Source organism: Lepidochelys olivacea (assembly GCF_965140295.1).
Source record: "Lepidochelys olivacea isolate rLepOli2 genome assembly, chromosome: 1".
Classification (NCBI taxonomy): Eukaryota; Metazoa; Chordata; order Testudines; family Cheloniidae; genus Lepidochelys; species Lepidochelys olivacea.
The window spans coordinates 295,857,455-295,874,848 of NC_140411.1; positions in this window are offsets into that span (position 1 = coordinate 295,857,455).

Sequence of the window (17,394 nt, forward strand, 5' to 3'; positions counted from 1 at the left end):
ACTGTGCCAGGGACACCACTTCAGTTTAAAGGCTGAGGTAGCCACCTACCACCAGGGATGAGGAGTACCAGAAAAATTGTACAAACGTGGATCCTATGCCTTTCCCCAACATGCCCCTGAAATGCACCTTACATGCCCCCTGGCATGGAGGGAGATTCTACAGGGCATTCACAACTCCATGAAATCAATTGCCCATCTTTGGGCAGCAGATCCATGGTAGTTCCACTGCCAGGAGGACCTCAGCAGTTGAGGAGATAAGGGCTGGATCTGCTTGCAAAATTAGATAACTGTTTGGTTGAAGGCACAGATCCACCATGTCTAGCCTGCAGGGGAGTCACTATGGTGATTTATTAAGTCCACTCGAGCGTCTGACCATTAGTTGGCAGATATACAGCTTTGGTTTATCTTTATTGCTGCAAGCTCTTCTTGACAACATATTCACTGTGACCCTTGCAAAAAAAAAAAAAAGAAAAAAAAACAGACACAAAAAACCTCACACAAAAATTATATAAGACTCAAAATCACAAGAGAAAGCTCTGTAGAATCACTTTTTTTGGCCCTACTTTCACTCCCTTCTGTTTAAAAAAAAAAACAGTTTTCATGGTCTCAGAGGGTTTCAAAAAGAGGTGGCTGTATTTCAGTAGTGGATAATTAAATCCCTGAGTATATTTTGTATGTCAGTTTCCTAAATATATAATTATTAGGATCCTTCAAGATGTAGGGTGCTTTATTAAATAAGATATGATTATGGTATATAAAATCAAAGTTGAATATTGGAGAGGCTCATGGCAGTGCTGCTGTCAAACAATCTGGCAGCATTTTAATTCTACATTTCATGTCTGAGAGGATTATAACACAGATTTGAAATTCTGTATTCAGATATTTTCCACTGATAAAGGACACTGGAAAGTAATAAAATCTAACCCACACCACAGCCATGATCTAGCAGGGAATGTCTTTCAGTGAATAAATATACATATTAAAACATTTTAAGGTAAAATGATGGCTATTGTTTATGATCCTTAAGCATTTTGGTTCCAGTCAGTTTATCAGCCTGAAGAAGGAACACAATTCAGCGTCCCCTGTTCCCAAAATTGTGCTAATAATACTGAAGGCATGAGAAAAAGCAACCAAGCCAGAGCCAGTAACTGTTTACCCAATGAAAAAGGATTAATGTGGTAAGGAGATTAATGGTATGATGGCATTCATCTTGGTTATAACAAACAGCAGTCTATCAAAAAAAAAATCGGAATACCTGGTGGTATTTTAAAATTCTTTATTTCTTCTGTTCTGCCTAGAGTACCCTTTAATTTTTAGCAGTGTAATTCTGGAGGCAATTAAGAAGCTGTTCTACTTTGGGGCTCACTAATTAAAATTAATGGGAGAGGTTCAGTGCAACATGAACACTGTGAAAATAATTTCACATCCATAAAGCCAGAGGACCAAGTTCTGCCACCCTTATTCACATTATTACTTCAGTAGCTCCCACTCCAATAACCTAGGTCAACAGACAAGGTCCATCTATACATCAAATGAAGGTGTGATTTTAGTGGAGGTAGGCATACCTGCACTCGCTTTAATCTATGTGGCGTCATGGACAGAGTAGGCCCATTATTTAATGGGGGTGAGGGGAATAACAGAAAATGTGGAAATGGCAGAAGTGCTAAATGACTTTTTTGTTTCAGGTTTCACCAAAAAGATTAGTAGCGATTGGACGTCTAGTAGTGAATGCCAGTGAAAATGAGGTAGGATCAGAGGCTAAAATAGGGAAAGAACAAGTTAAAAATTACTTAGACAAGTTAAATGTTTTCAAGTCACCAGGGCCTAACGAAATGCATCCTAGAATACTCGGGGAGCTGATTGAGGAGCTATATGAGCCATTAGTGATTATCTTTGAAAAGTCACGGAAGATGGGAGACAGATTCCAGAGCAAATATAGCGCCCATCTATAAAAAGGGAAATAAGGACAACCTGGGGAACTACAGACCAGTCATCTTAACTTCAATACCCAGATAGAAAATGGAGCAAATAATTAAGCAATCAATTTGTAAACACCTAGAAGATAATAAGGTGATAAGTAACAGTCAGCATGGATTTGTCAAGAACAAATATTGTTAAACCAGATAGTATTAAATCAACTTAATAGCTTTTTTTGACAGGGTAAAAAGCCTTGTGGATAGGGGGAAAGTGGTAGATGTGGTATATCTTGACTTTAGTAAGGCTTTTGATACTGTCGTGCATGACTTTCTCATAAACAAACTAGGGAAATACAACCTAGATGGAACTGCTGTAAGGTGGGTGCATAACTGGTTGGCAAACAGTTCCCAGAGTGTAGTTATCAGTGGTTCACAGTCAAACCAGACAGGCATATCGAGTGGGGTTCCACAGGGATTTATTTTGGGTCCAGTTCTGTTCAATATCTTCATCAATTATTAGCTAATGGCATAGATAGTACACTTATAAAGTTTGCAGATGATACCAAGCTGGGAGGGGGTGCAAGTGCTTTGGAGGATAGGATTAAAATTCTAAATGATCTGGACAAACTGGAGAAATGGTCTGAAGTAAATCGGATGAAATTCGATAAGGACAAATGCAAAGTAGTCCACTTAGGAAGGAACAATCAGTTGCACCCATACAAGGCATACTGCAGAAAGGGATCTACGGATCAGGGAGGATAACAAGCTAAATATGAATCACCAGTGTAACGCTATTGCAAAAAAAGCAAATATCATTCTGGGATGTATTAGCAGAAGAGTTGTAAGCAAGAAATGAGAAATAATTCTTCCACTCTACACCATGCTGATTAGGCCTCAGTGGGAGTATTGTATTCAGTTCTGGATGCCACATTTCAGGAAAGACATGGATAAACTGGAGAAAGTCCAGAAAAGAGCAACAAAAATTATTAGAAAACATGACCTTTGAGGGAAGATTGAAAAAATTGGGTTTGTTTAGGCTGTTTAGTCTGGAGAAGAGAAAACTGAAAGGCGACATCCTAACAGTTTTCAAGTGCATGATGTGGTCAGATGTTTGGCTATCTGTGTGTTTTCCCTGAGTGCTGTCCCAGCTCTGGCCAGACAGTTGGCACAGCAGACCTTGAGCGAACCATAAAATGACCACAAGATCCATTAAGGCAGGAAGGCACCCAGCCAGGTTTATTGTCAACAAAGCACGGTAATAGCACCTGGCAGACTCTATGAAGATACTAAGATATGTATGCCCATGACAATGGACGCAGCTCAGTCAGTGGCAGAACTTTCCACTGCCCCCCAGGTTGGCCGAAGATACTCCCTCTGAGATACATCTTTATACCCCGATATAAACACGTTACGTACTCTCATCCTGAGCTTATCTTTTAGGAGCAGTCAGTATGTTCCTGTTATCCTTGGGGAATATTTTTGTTCCATCCTTGATATTGGGATGTTCTGGTACCACTTGATATCAGGATGTGTTTGCGTGAGTACTCTGTGCTTAGCACTTCTTAGGAATGTGTATTCCTTCAATATGAGCCCTATTCTTCCCAGAGTCTGTGAGCAGGTCCTGCCTCATAACAGGCCTCTGATACAAGGGCTTATGTCTCAGGCTCTCTTCCTACTACACATGAAAGGTTGTTACAAGGAAGAGGGAGAAAAATTGTCGTCCTTAACCTCTGAGGTAGGACAAGAAGCAATGGGCTTAATTTGCAGTATGGGCAGTTTAGGTTGGACATTAGGAAAAACTTCCTAATTGTCATGACAGTTAAGCACTGAAATAAATTGCCCAGAGAGGTTGTGGAATCTTCATCATTGGAGATTTTTTAAGAGCAGGTTAGACAAACACCTGTCTGTCCTGCCATGAGTGCAGGGGACTGGACTAGATGAGCTCTCGAGGTCCCTTCCAGTCCTACAATTCTATGATTCTATGAACTTGTGCATGGGCTAGCAACCCAAATACATACCCAGGGTCACTGGAGAGCTTGTACTGGAGTGGCTAGCCCATCCTGAAATCCTTGCCACCATGTCTTCACTACCACTGTTACCAGTGCCAGCTAGATTAAGCTAGCACAGGTATACCTACCCATGATACAATCATACCTTCATCTGCTGTGTAGATGTACTCATAGGCTGTTTTATCTCTCTCTAGGACTAGGGTTTGTCTGTGTGGGATGGAGTGACCTTTGTCTGAGTTCAGTTGGAGATCAAGTGGTTCTTTCTAACATGATGCCTCCACTTAGAAGGCTTGTGGGTATACAAACACCAGGAATTACTCTATGACATTTCAGTTTAGATGCATAGATAGATACATAAAGTTAACAACTCTATGGAGTCAGGAATATACATGAAAGTATAAGCAATAATGTATGATTTCCTTAGCGGAAAGAAAAAAGGGTGATAAGATGAGCAGATACAGACAAGCAAAAGGCATTATTGCTTGGATCCTACAGTCAATAATGGGTGCTATAAAAAACCCTAAAAGAATCCTAAGCAATTCACTCTCTCCCAGCAGAGCATCCCCCAGCAATTCCAGTCATGGGGCCTTCTCCAAAATATCATTTTTCAAAACTATTTCTATACATGTAAAGTGATTTTGAGCAGATGCATATTACAGTGGTTATGTGACACAGTATATCATCCAACCCTACTCTCAATCTATTTTCTCATAAAACTGTCTTTTCTCTGTAATATCTGTGCCTAATTATCATCAATTTTGGCTCAGGAAGGAAATGACCTAACAATGAAAAGATCTTAGCAGCAAAAGGGAAAAAAAATTAAATTAGTAAACGAAGAATTCTAGATGGTGAGCTAATATTCAGGACGCTCAGTGCTTTGAGGAACAGTGCATAAAATACTATTTACATTGCCAGTGATGGAAGCCAGATTGCCATTAACATCTGTAACTGAACCAGGACAACAGATTGGCAATTTTATTCAATAAAAAAAATTATCTCTAACTTCTACCACTGAAGCTACCAGAGTAGTTAATTTCCTTCCTAAGTAATAATAGCAAAGTATCTTTGATAAAAGACTTTGAAAACAAAATAGGAAAGGGATAAAAAATTAGATTGAAAGAGAGCAACATCATGCTTCAAAAATTGGGACCTTTCTTTTTTACAGCAATATTTCACCACATTCACTTATCACAATGATTTATTAGCAGACAACAGAAGTACCCCTGACAGGCATGGTTAATATTTTAGTACTGTGGGCAATGGTATGTGACAGTTTCACTTGTTGGATGACCTTTATTTTTCTTTGTACCATAATTTCCTAGAACTTTCATTTATCTGGAGAACAAGCAATTAGAGATAGTTTTTCAGATAATCCATGATCATTTCTCACGTATCTTTAACTCCTATCTCTCCAAAATGTAGCTTGTTCTTCACAGTGCCCACATCAAAGTAGTTTGAGAATGATCCGCCATTAGAAACAATAAAGACCTTAGACAAGTCACATTAAATGCTATTGATTACTTATCAGAGGTTATTAAACCAAAATTTGATTTTTAGAGTGTTGGAAGATTACATACCAAGAAGTACTTATATCTCCCTGGATGGAAGCCAAATTGCCTTTACATCTGTAGATGAACAAAGAAGCAGTAGAATGACAACTTCACTAAATTTAAATAAACTGCCTTTACCTTCTGCTATCGAAGCTACTGAAACAATTCATTTCTTTTCTACAAGTAAAGATAATGTCTCATGGAATGCGAAACAGACAAAAGAATTTAAAGCAAAATAAGAAGGGGATAATAACAGAAAACTGAAGAGCTAAATCAGACTTTGATCACATGCTTTTTTCCCTTCATTAAAAATATTTCGCAATCATCTCTCCACACAACTATTAGTACCCCTTTGCAGGCCTGGTTAATATTTTAGTACTCCAGGCAATGGTATGTGACACTTTCATCATCTTCATGACTAAATTCTTTATTTTTCTTTGTACTATGTAAGGTCCTGAAATGGGATGCACCCTGTGGGGTGAGAACACAACACAGAAGTTTTCCACTGAACTTAATGGGAATGATGTGGCTTTTATCTTCACACTGTTACATCTCTTGGCCCTGGTCTACACTAGGACTTTAGGTCGAATTTAGCAGCGTTAAATCGATTTAAACCTGCACCCGTCCACACAATGAAGCCCTTTATTTCGACTTAAAGGGCTCTTAAAATCGATTTCCTTACTCCACCCCTGACAAGTGGATTAGCGCTTAAATCGACGTTGGCGGCTCGAATTTGGGGTACTGTGGACACAGTTCGATGGTATTGGCCTCCGGGAGCTATCCCAGAGTGCTCCATTCTGACCGCTCTGGACAGCACTCTCAACTCAGATGCACTGGCCAGGTAGACAGGAAAAGAACCGCGAACTTTTGAATCTCATTTCCTGTTTGGCCAGCGTGGCAAGCTGCAGGTGACCATGCAGAGCTCATCAGCACAGGTGACCATGATGGAGTCCCAGAATCGCAAAAGAGCTCCAGCATGGACCGAACGGGAGGTACGGGATCTGATCGCTGTTTGGGGAGAGGAATCCATGCTATCAGAACTCCGTTTCAGTTTTCGAAATGCCAAAACCTTTGTCAAAATCTCCCAGGGCATGAAGGACAGAGGCCATAACAGGGACCCGAAGCAGTGCCGCGTGAAACTGAAGGAGCTGAGGCAAGCCTACCAGAAAACCAGAGAGGCGAACAGCCACTCTGGGTCAGAGCCCCAAACATGCCGCTTCTATGATGAGCTGCATGCCATTTTAGGGGGTTCAGCCACCACTACCCCAGCCGTGTTGTTTGACTCCTTCAATGGAGATGGAGGCAGTACGGAAGTAGGTTTTGGGGACGAAGAAGATGAGGAGGAGGAGGAGGTTGTAGATAGCTCACAGCAAGCAAGCGGAGAAACCGGTTTTCCCGACAGCCAGGAACTGTTTCTCACCCTAGACCTGGAGCCAGTACCCCCCGAACCCACCCAAGGCTGCCTCCTGGACCCAGCAGGCGGAGAAGGGACCTCTGGTGAGTGTACCTTTTAAAATGCTATACATGGTTTAAAACCAAGCATGTGAAAGGATTACTTTGCCCTGGCATTTGCGGTTCTCCTAGATGTAGTCCTAAAGCCTTTGCAAAAGGTTTCTGGGGAGGGCAGCCTTATTGCATCCTTCATGGTAGGACACTTTACCACTCCAGGCCAGTAACACGTACTCGGGAATCACTGTAGAACAAAGCATTGCAGTGTATGTTTGCTGGCATTCAACCAAAATCCGTTCTTTATCTCTCTGTGTTATCCTCAGGAGAGTGAGATATAATTCATGGTCACCTGGTTGAAATAGAGTGCTTTTCTTCAGGGGACACTCAGAGGAGCCCATTCCTGCTGGGCTGTTTGCCTGTGGCTAAACAGAAATGTTCCCCGCTGTTAGCCACAGGGAGGGGGGAAGGTTGAGGGGGTAGTCACGCGGTGGGAGGAGGCAAAATGCGACCTTGTAACGAAAGCACATGTGCTATGTATGTAATGTTAACAGCAAAGTTTACCCTGAAAGAGTGTAGCGACTGTTTTATAAAATGTGTCTTTTTAAATACCGTTGTCCCTTTTTTTTTCTCCACCAGCTGCATGTGTTTCAATGATCACAGGATCTTCTCCTTCCCAGAGGCTAGTGAAGGTTAGAAAGAAAAAAAAACGCACTCGCGATGAAATGTTCTCCGAGCTCATGCTATCCTCCCACACTGACAGAGCACAGACGAATGCGTGGAGGCAAATAATGTCAGAGTGCAGGAAAGCACAAAATGACCGGGAGGAGAGGTGGAGGGCTGAAGAGAGTAAGTGGCGGGCTGAAGACAGGGCTGAAGCTCAAATGTGGCGGCAGCGTGATGAGAGGAGGCAGGATTCAATGCTGAGGCTGCTGCAGGACCAAACCAGTATGCTCCAGTGTATGGTTGAGTTGCAGCAAAGGCAGCTGGAGCACAGACTGCCACTGCTGCCCCTCTGTAACCAACCGCCCTCCTCCCCAAGTTCCATAGTCTCCACACCCAGACGCCCAAGAACGCAGTGGGGGGGCCTCTGGCCAACCAGCCACTCCACCACAGAGGATTGCCCAAAAAAAAGAAGGCTGTCATTCAATAAATTTTAAAGTTGTAAACTTTTAAAGTGCTGTGCTTAAAGTGCTGTGTGGCATTTTCCTTCCCTCCTCCACCACCCCTCCTGGGATACCTTGGTAGTCATCTCCCTATTTGTGTGATGAATGAATAACGAATGCATGACTGTGAAGCAGCAATGACTTTATTGCCTCTGCAAGCAATGATTAAAGGGAGGAGGGGAGGGTGGTTAGCTTACAGGGAAGTAGAGTGAACCAAGGGGCGGGGGGTTTCATCAAGGAGAAACAAACAGAACTTTCACACCGTAGCCTGGCCAGTCATGAAACTGGTTTTCAAAGCTTCTCTGATGCATACCGCGCCCTCCTGTGCTCTTCTAACCGCCCTAGTGTCTGGCTGCGCGTAACCAGCAGCTGGGCGATTTGCCTCAACCTCCCACCCCGCCATAAACGTCTCCCCCTTACTCTCACAGATATTGTGGAGCACACAGCAAGCAGTAATAACAGTGGGAATATTGGTTTCGCTGAGGTCTAAGCGAGTCAGTAAACTGCGCCAGTGCGCCTTTAAACGTCCAAATGCACAATCTACCACCATTCTGCACTTGCTCAGCCTGTAGTTGAACAGCTCCTGACTACTGTCCAGGCTGCCTGTGTACGGCTTCATGAGCCATGGCATTAAGGGGTAGGCTGGGTCCCCAAGGATAACAATAGGCATTTCAACATCCCCAACAGTTATTTTCTGGTCTGGGAATAAAGTCCCTTCCTGCAGCTTTTGAAACAGACCAGAGTTCCTGAAGATGCGAGCGTCATGCACCTTTCCCGGCCATCCCACGTTGATGTTGGTGAAACGTCCCTTGTGATCCACCAGAGCTTGCAGCACTATCGAAAAGTACCCCTTGCGGTTTATGTACTCGGCAGCTTGGTGCTCCGGTGCCAAGATAGGGATATGGGTTCCGTCTATAGCCCCACCATAGTTAGGGAATCCCATTGCAGCAAAGCCATCCACTATGACCTGCACATTTCCCAGGGTCACTACCCTTGATATCAGCAGATCTTTGATTGCGTGGGCTACTTGCATCACAGCAGCCCCCACAGTAGATTTGCCCACTCCAAATTGATTCCCAACTGACCGGTAGCTGTCTGGCGTTGCAAGCTTCCACAGGGCTATCGCCACTCGCTTCTCAACTGTGAGGGCTGCTCTCATCTTGGTATTCATGCGCTTTAGGGCAGGGGAAAGCAAGTCACAAAGTTCCATGAAAGTGCCCCTACGCATGTGAAAGTTTTGCAGCCACTGGGAATCGTCCCAGACCTGCAACACTATGCGGTCCCACCAGTCTGTGCTTGTTTCCCAAGCCCAGAATCGGCATTCCACAGCATGAACCTGCCCCATTAGCACCATGATGCATGCATTGTCAGGGCCCATGCTTTCAGAGAAATCTGTGTCCATGTCCTGATCACTCACGGGACCGCGCTGACGTCGCCTCCTCGCCCGGTATCGTGTTGCCATGTTCTGGTGCTGCATATACTGCTGGATAATGCGTGTGGTGGTTAATGTGCTCCTAATTGCCAAAGTGAGCTGAGCGGCCTCCATGCTTGCCTTGGTATGGCGTCCGCACAGAAAAAAGGCGCGGAACGATTGTCTGCCGTTGCTCTGACGGAGGGAGGGGCGACCGACGACACGGCTTACAGGGTTGGCTTCAGGGAGCTAAAATCAACAAAGGGTGTGCCTGTACATCAAGGAGTATTTCAGGCAGGATTGCACGGAGGGTTCCAATAAGAAATGGTGCACCTAAGTTATCGTTGTTATTGGAACAAGGAGGTTAGCCTGGCCTCTGATTGATACATGGCTAGATTTACCTCACTGCACCTTCTCTGTGAGTGACTGCAGTGTGATCTAGACAGGGGAGGAGGCAAATGAGTACAAAACAAATCTGGTCTATTTCTTGTTCTGACCCACTCCATCTATCTTTTACATCTTTGGCTGGCAGCAGATGGTGCAGAAGGACTGCATGCCATCCACATCTCATGGCTGCTCGGCAGAAGATGGTACAGTACGACTGCTAGCCATCTTCATCTCTTGCCTGCCTGGCATAAGATGGTACAATACGACTGCTAGCAATCCTCATCTCTTGCCTGCCTGGCAGAAGATGGTACAGTACGACTGCTAGCAGTCCGTATCGCCTGCCCGCTCACCATAAGACGGTTCAATAGGACTGCAGGACTAAAGAGAATGACCTGGTCAAGTCACTCCAAATTTAGTCCCTGCGCCCATGTCTGCCCAGGCGCTCCCAGCCGACGTGGCCAGGAGCACCTCGGACACGACGAGGACGACTACCAATCGTATTGCACCGTCTGCTGCCAGAAGGCAATGGGTTGCTGCTACTGTGCAGCAAAGCCGTACCGCGTCTGCCAGCACCCAGGAGACATAGGGTGACGGTTACCTGAGCTGGCTCCATGCTTGCCGTGGTATGGCATCTGCACAGGTAACTCAGGAAAAAAGGTGCGAAATGATTGTCTGCCCTTGCTTTCACGGAGGGAGGGAGGGAACGGGGGCCTGACGACACGTACCCAGAACCACCCGCGACAATGTTTTAGCCCCATCAGAGTGCTCCATTGTGACTGCTCTGGACAGCACTCTCAGATGCCCGATTGTTTGCCATTGCTCTGATGCTGGGAGGGGCGCTTACAGGGTTGGCTTCAGGGAGCTAAAATCAACAAAGGGGGTGGCTTTACATCAAGGAGTATTTCAGGCAGGACTTCATGGAGGGTTCCAATAAGAAATGGTGCACCTAAGTTATTGTCCTTATTGGAACAAGAAGGTTAGCCTGGCCTCTGATTGATACATGGCTAGATTTACCTCGCTGCACCTTCTCTGTAAGTGACTGCAGTGTGATCTAGAAGAATGAGTCCCCTAGACAGGGGAGGGGGGGAAGCAAATGAGTACAAAACAAATCTGGTCTATTTCTTGTTTTGATCCACTCCATCTATCTTTTACATCTTTGGCTGGCAGCAGATGGTGCAGAAGGACTGCATGCCATCCATATCTCATGGCTGCTCGGCAGAAGATGGTACAGTACGACTGCTATCAGTCCGTATCGCCTGCCCGCTCACCATAAGACGGTTCAATAGGACTGACTGCAGGACTAAAGAGAATGACCTGCTCAAGTCACTCCAAATTTAGTCCCTGCGCCCATGTCTGCCCAGGCGCTCCTGATCGACCTCACAGAGGCGACCAGGAGCACCTCAGACATGACGATGACGGCTACCAGTCGTACTGTACCGTCTGCTGCCACAAGGCAAGGGGTTGCTGCTACTGTGTAGCAATGCCGTACCGCGTCTGCCAGCACCCAGGAGACATAGGGTGACGGTTACCTGAGCGGGCTCCATGCTTGCCGTGGTATGGCGTCTGCACAGGTAACTCAGGAAAAAAGGCGCAAAATGATTGTCTGCCCTTGCTTTCACGGGGGGAGGGAGGGAACGGGGGCCTGACGATATGTACCCAGAACCACCCGCGACAATGTTTTAGCCCCATCAGGCATTGGGATCTCAACCCAGAATTCCAATGGGCAGCGGAGACTGCGGGAACTGTGGGATAGCTACCCACAGTGCAACGCTCCGGAAGTCGACGCTTGCCTCGGTACTGTGGAAGCGCTCCGCCGAGTTAATGCACTTAATGCACTTAGAGCATTTTCTGTGGGGACACACACACTCGAATATATAAAACCGATTTCTAAAAAACCGACTTCTATAAATTCGACCTAATTTCGTAGTGTAGACATACCCTTGGTGACTTTACTTAGTGAACAAAGTCATTTTAACACATTTGAACTGCAGTATATTGTCATTCACTGAGTTTTCATGTCAATTTGATATGAGATGTGTTGATTGACTGGTTATTCAGGAAGACTTGATAAATTCTGAGCAATCAGGTAATTTAGAAGTAGCTGAACTTTTATGTACAAAAAATTGAAAGTGCAGCAGTCAATAGCCAATAGGATTATCAAATAACTGGCAGTGCTGTGGATACTGCAATTATCTCATTGACAATATCTGTTATACCAAAGCACACAGGAGAAGAACCCACACAAACAAAACAACGAGGAGTACTTGTGGCACCTTAGAGACTAACAAATTTATTGGGGCATAAGCTTTTGTGGATAAATTTGTTAGTCTCTAAGGTGCCACAAGTACTCCTCACTGTTTTTGCTGATACACACTATCACGGCTACCACTCTGAAACAAACAAAATAGTCAACCTGATTCTCCATTGTCTTGAACCTTGTGCAGTCCTTTAGACAAGTGCAAAGAAAGTGCACAGTGGCTGTTAAAGCACTATCAAATAAGAACGGTAGCATTGTATACCCACTCTGCACAGCAGTCAGTGGCTCCCATAGGTTCAAAGCAATGGAGAATCAACTGAAGGAAGTGGAGGAACTAAAAGAAGAGGATCATAAAGAAAATAGCCTATTTTCTTTGGTGAAGCTGAAGGGGAGAAGGAGGATTTGTCTCATAGTTCTTTGGGAGAATAACTGAGGTAAAGAACATTCAGAGAATATTGAAAAAGACCCTTAAAATTAGGTAGTTTTTTCCCAGAGGTACTGTACCTGATATTTTTTTATGGCTGCCAGAAGTGCTAGTGAGTCAGACAGAAGTCTGAGGAGATGGGCAGAGAGCTCTGAGCATCAGGTCTAGAATAAGAGGTTCTAATCATAGCATCCTTATCTCAGCTACTCCTTGAAGTTAATGGGAGCAGCTGAGTGCTTGGCACTTTTCAAAACCAGGTTACTTAAAGAGGGGCCTAAATTTTTTTAGTGACAAAAATTTCAAAAGTTCCAAAGTCACTTAGGAGTAAGGCTAGTCAGAAAGCAACATTCCCATTTCATGAAAAATTTTGAGATTCTGCAATTTGTTTTCATTCCAATGTGGAACTAAATGGAGACCTTTCAAAATTTTTCATGAAAAGACATGGGGGGGGGTGTGGAGGGTTAGGGCATTCATGTGGGAAACCTAGGTTCAATTCTCTGGTCTGTCGGATTCAGAGGAGGCACATAAACCTGAGTCTCTCACATGAGTGCCCTAACCACCAGGGCTATAGAAAGAGTCATTCTCTTCTGTTGGAGCTGTTCCACTTTGTATAAATAATGAAATATGCACTGGATCAGAGAAAGAGACAGACTCTCTCTATAGCTTGGTGGTCAGGGCACTTGCCTGATAACCCTTGGCCTGAGAAAATAGATAAGCCGTGTGATGTTCCCTTAAGATCAACAAATCTGAATTCTATCAGACCAAAGTGAATTTCAGAACTTGACTTTCATAGAAATATTCTGTTTTCATAGCCACCAGTTTAAAATGGGTGGGTGTTAGCTTGAGCTCTCCCACTGTTCACAGCTGCCATGGTACAGTATCACACTGGGAGACAGCTGGCCAGCTCCCAAACCACTTTGACGTTTATATGTAAAAAACTACATCTTAAATTTCACCTAGAAACTATTTGGAAGCTAATGAAGACTTCATAATGCCAATGTAAAGTGCTCTCTGTCTGAAGAACTAAGGAGGTTGCTACATTTTGCATTTGTTTAATTTTCTGAGTGGTCTGCCCCATGCAGAACTTTATTTTAATTTCAAGTGACAAGAGCATGAATAACTGAAGCAATGGCCACTTCCAAGACAACACATTGAACCCTATTCACCAAGCACAGATTTAAAAGAAACATTCTTGCACACAGATGAGACCGGAAAATCCTGGAGAGGTCAAGAAACTAAAACTAACTCCTGATTGCAAATCTGAGTAATAACATCAGCTGCATTTCCACAAAGAGTCTGATACAATTTTCACCATTTCTTCTCGTTGTTGCAGTCACCTTCTCTTATTTTTACCCAGGTTAGGCTTCAACCGGCTAGCCCCTCAATCAGGCCTGAATCTTGCAAGTGAGAGAATAATTCACATCAGTAGACAAATTGGGAAAAGCAAGGTGATGACAGAAAGCTGTGTCTCAAGAGTAAACTGAAGGCACCATTTCCTGCATCTCTTCACTGACCCTCCTGAGAGGTACATATACATGTTAAAAGATGTGTGCAACAAGTTAGTGACAATCTGGTGGTGAGTTATAGCTATTTCAGTAAAAAAAATGTCAGCACTGTTCGCAGAGAAATAAATACAAGATGGACATTTAGAGGTTTTGCATTAGAAACATCCATGTCCTGTGCTCACTCTTTCTGGTTTTTCACTAGACATGGACTAACAGTCCCTATTCTTAAAACTGTGCTTAAAGATTATGCTAGAAAGGAAGTAAACAAAATATTCATAATTTTAATTGAATATGTTAATTTCAAGCCCTATTATGACAAACACACAGGGAAACCCTGCCCCGTTCACAACACAAATAAATGCAATCCTCCCTGCAACTTGTAAGCTATGGCCACTGCAGCAATCTTAGGCCAGTACACTCTAGTGATTGATCCACCTCATCCCCTACACAAGGGAATGTTCTATTGATTTGTGTGCCAGTAGATCCTTCCTCTGGTTTTCACCCAAATCCATCCTCCATGCCAGGGGTCAGGGGTGGGACAGGAAACCCCTCCATAGGTATGTTCTTCAGTATACAGGGGTGTGGACCTTCTATGGACACTCCTTGAATCCTGGTTCCCAATAAAGCAGAACCATATCACTTCTGCCTCAATTTAATCTGTATTTTAATGGTATATTTTTGAACCTTAAAAATTGGGAAATCGAAAGAAAAAATGAAGCGTCACACAGAAAATCAAACCCAAACTAAATTAAGTTATACACACTAGGCTCTTCTATGCTTATGTAATATACTAAGACTGAAATAGCATTATTAGCCACTGTCAGAAGACAGGATACTGGGCTAGATTTGTCTGACCCAGTATGGCTGTTCTTATGTATACTCATTGAAATCAATGGGAGTTTTCCCATTGCTTTCCATAAAACTAGGCCTACAGTTAGAAATCTGGGCTTTTCACTTTGGTAAATAGCCATGTTCCTGTTCTTGAGATTTCAGCTGTACAAAATAAATGAACACAGCAGGCCTGTACTGGCAGCAATATGGTTCAATATTTTCACTAAAACAAAAAATAATTAGGAATCCTGTGTTCCATAGAACTCTGTGAGTAAATTAAATTTTGTACGTCTTATGCCTAGCTCAGTATTAATTAAGTTGCAAGATTGAATCAGTCTATTATACACCTATTGGGCCAAACTAAATTTGTTTCTTACCATTTGAACACTGCAAGTGGTTTGGTATCAGCAATGCAGCATGGATAGCAAAGAGAGGAATTCTTTCTCAAGCTTCTGATAATTGCATATATTATGTTATATACTGGGAGACTGGAAAATGCACCTCCCTAAAAGTAATTGCCCCAAATTATAGCATTTCTGAAGTCAGAGGAAAATTGCGCATACATACCACCAATGGCAATTTGCCTGTCAAAACAGATTGCAGATAGAAATCTCACCTACAGAACTGAAAATGGCAATCAAATCCAGGTGCCAAGTCCTGACATGCGGCCACCTGAGCCAGTGTGACACATGCCACTAGCACATCATATTCACAGTCCCCACTTGGGAGCCATCTTACATTTGCTAATACCTGAACATAGCTTGTCACTGGAGTGGCGTTATGGCCTTGAGGTGGTTTTGCTAAGTAGCATTATTCCGTACCTTCTGTGCCACAGGTTAGAAACTACTACATTAAGTTTTCTAAGACTGAAATAGAACTAAAAGCTTGCAATTAGCTTATGATAAATGATTTTATCATATTCACCTGGGGTATTGAGGGTTCAAGCAGTGTAGTCTTTACTCTGAAAGCATTAGAAGTGCAGGAAAATATCCCAAAGTGGGCCAATCATCAGTTACTGTAAATGGAAGCCACTCCATTGATTTCAATAAAGCTATGCCTATTTCCACCAGTTGAGGATCTGACCCAGTAAGTTTAACACTAAACTTTACATCTCACAATGGCTGAGCTCCCATTAACATTACATTGTCCTCATAAAAAGTGCCAGTCTCCCTTCTATGGTTCTATATGTTTTTGGTTTTCTCATAGCCATTCACTGTTTGGCAATACAATGCAACCTTGTCTTTCTGAATGTCAGAATGTCTGATGGATTTTGAATATATTTGCATAATTGAGGTTTTGGACAACTGAACTGCTTTTCAGTGTGATTTATATGGAATTCATGACTCTATTTTTGAAAACAGAATTATGGACCTTTAAGTTTAAATGATCAAGGCCACACTGTGATGCTTATTTAGGTGATTCCCTCCTGTTAAATATTTGTTTTTTTATGTATCAGTTTGCATTTTTATCTTGTTTTGTTATTTCCTGCCCATATTTTAAACCAATTTACATGCATAGGAATAGCCATGTTGGATATGATCACTCCCTACTTGGTCAGTGGGACTCAGCAGCCTGTCTCCCTAGACCCTGGAACCAGTGTCTTGGCCCTCCTGAGCCCCCATGTGCTAAGGCACTTTCCCCCCAGAGTCCACTTGCTTGAATGAGCTCTGATTTCCTAGGTACACCCTTCAGGGATAACATGGCAGTAAAATAGTAAGCACAGGTTTAGCAAAGGTATTGCTTATTTGCAAACACTTTACTCTTAAAAAAACATAAGAGAGTTACAGATCTATGGAAAAAATTGAATTCTTGAATGCAACCCCACTGGTCTGATTTTACCACCCCTGTGAGTACTGGGTTTGGTCTGAGTCCTGAGGCCAGGCAGTTCTTCTGGCCTTCTGGCCTGATCATCTTTCTTCTGGCATTGGTTGGCCTTCCTTGCTTAGAGAAGTACCCCTTTTAAAGATGACTCTGTCCACTGTTTCCCTGTGTCCTTCACTGAAGGAAGGTCCAGGCTGCAGCCCCCATCAGTGTCTGTGCAGAGACCCATTCAAAGTCAATGGCCCTGCTGTTCCAGTAAGGTGGAGTTGTCTATGGCCCTTGATGGTTCTACCACTTTGTCAGACATAAATTGTCCACTAGGTGTCAAGCCCCTTCTACAAAAGGGATGTCTGAGCCACAATGAAATTTACAGTGACAAGCACAACACAAAAAAATAGAATTTCTCACAATTTGACACAGATACACCCCCAAACTGCCACACAGAGGAAATTTCTTCCTAAAATCTGTAAGTCAGTGGCTGACTCGTGGCTGAAACATGAGAGTTTATTCTATCCCTTTTATACTTTTTCTCCCAATCCTGTTCATGTAATTATGGATGTTCTCATTATCCAATACATCTTCAGTCTTTTCTGGAATCCTACTGAACCTTTGGCCTCACTGATATCTTCTGGCAATGAATTACCTTTGGGCATTGCACAATCCTCACTGGT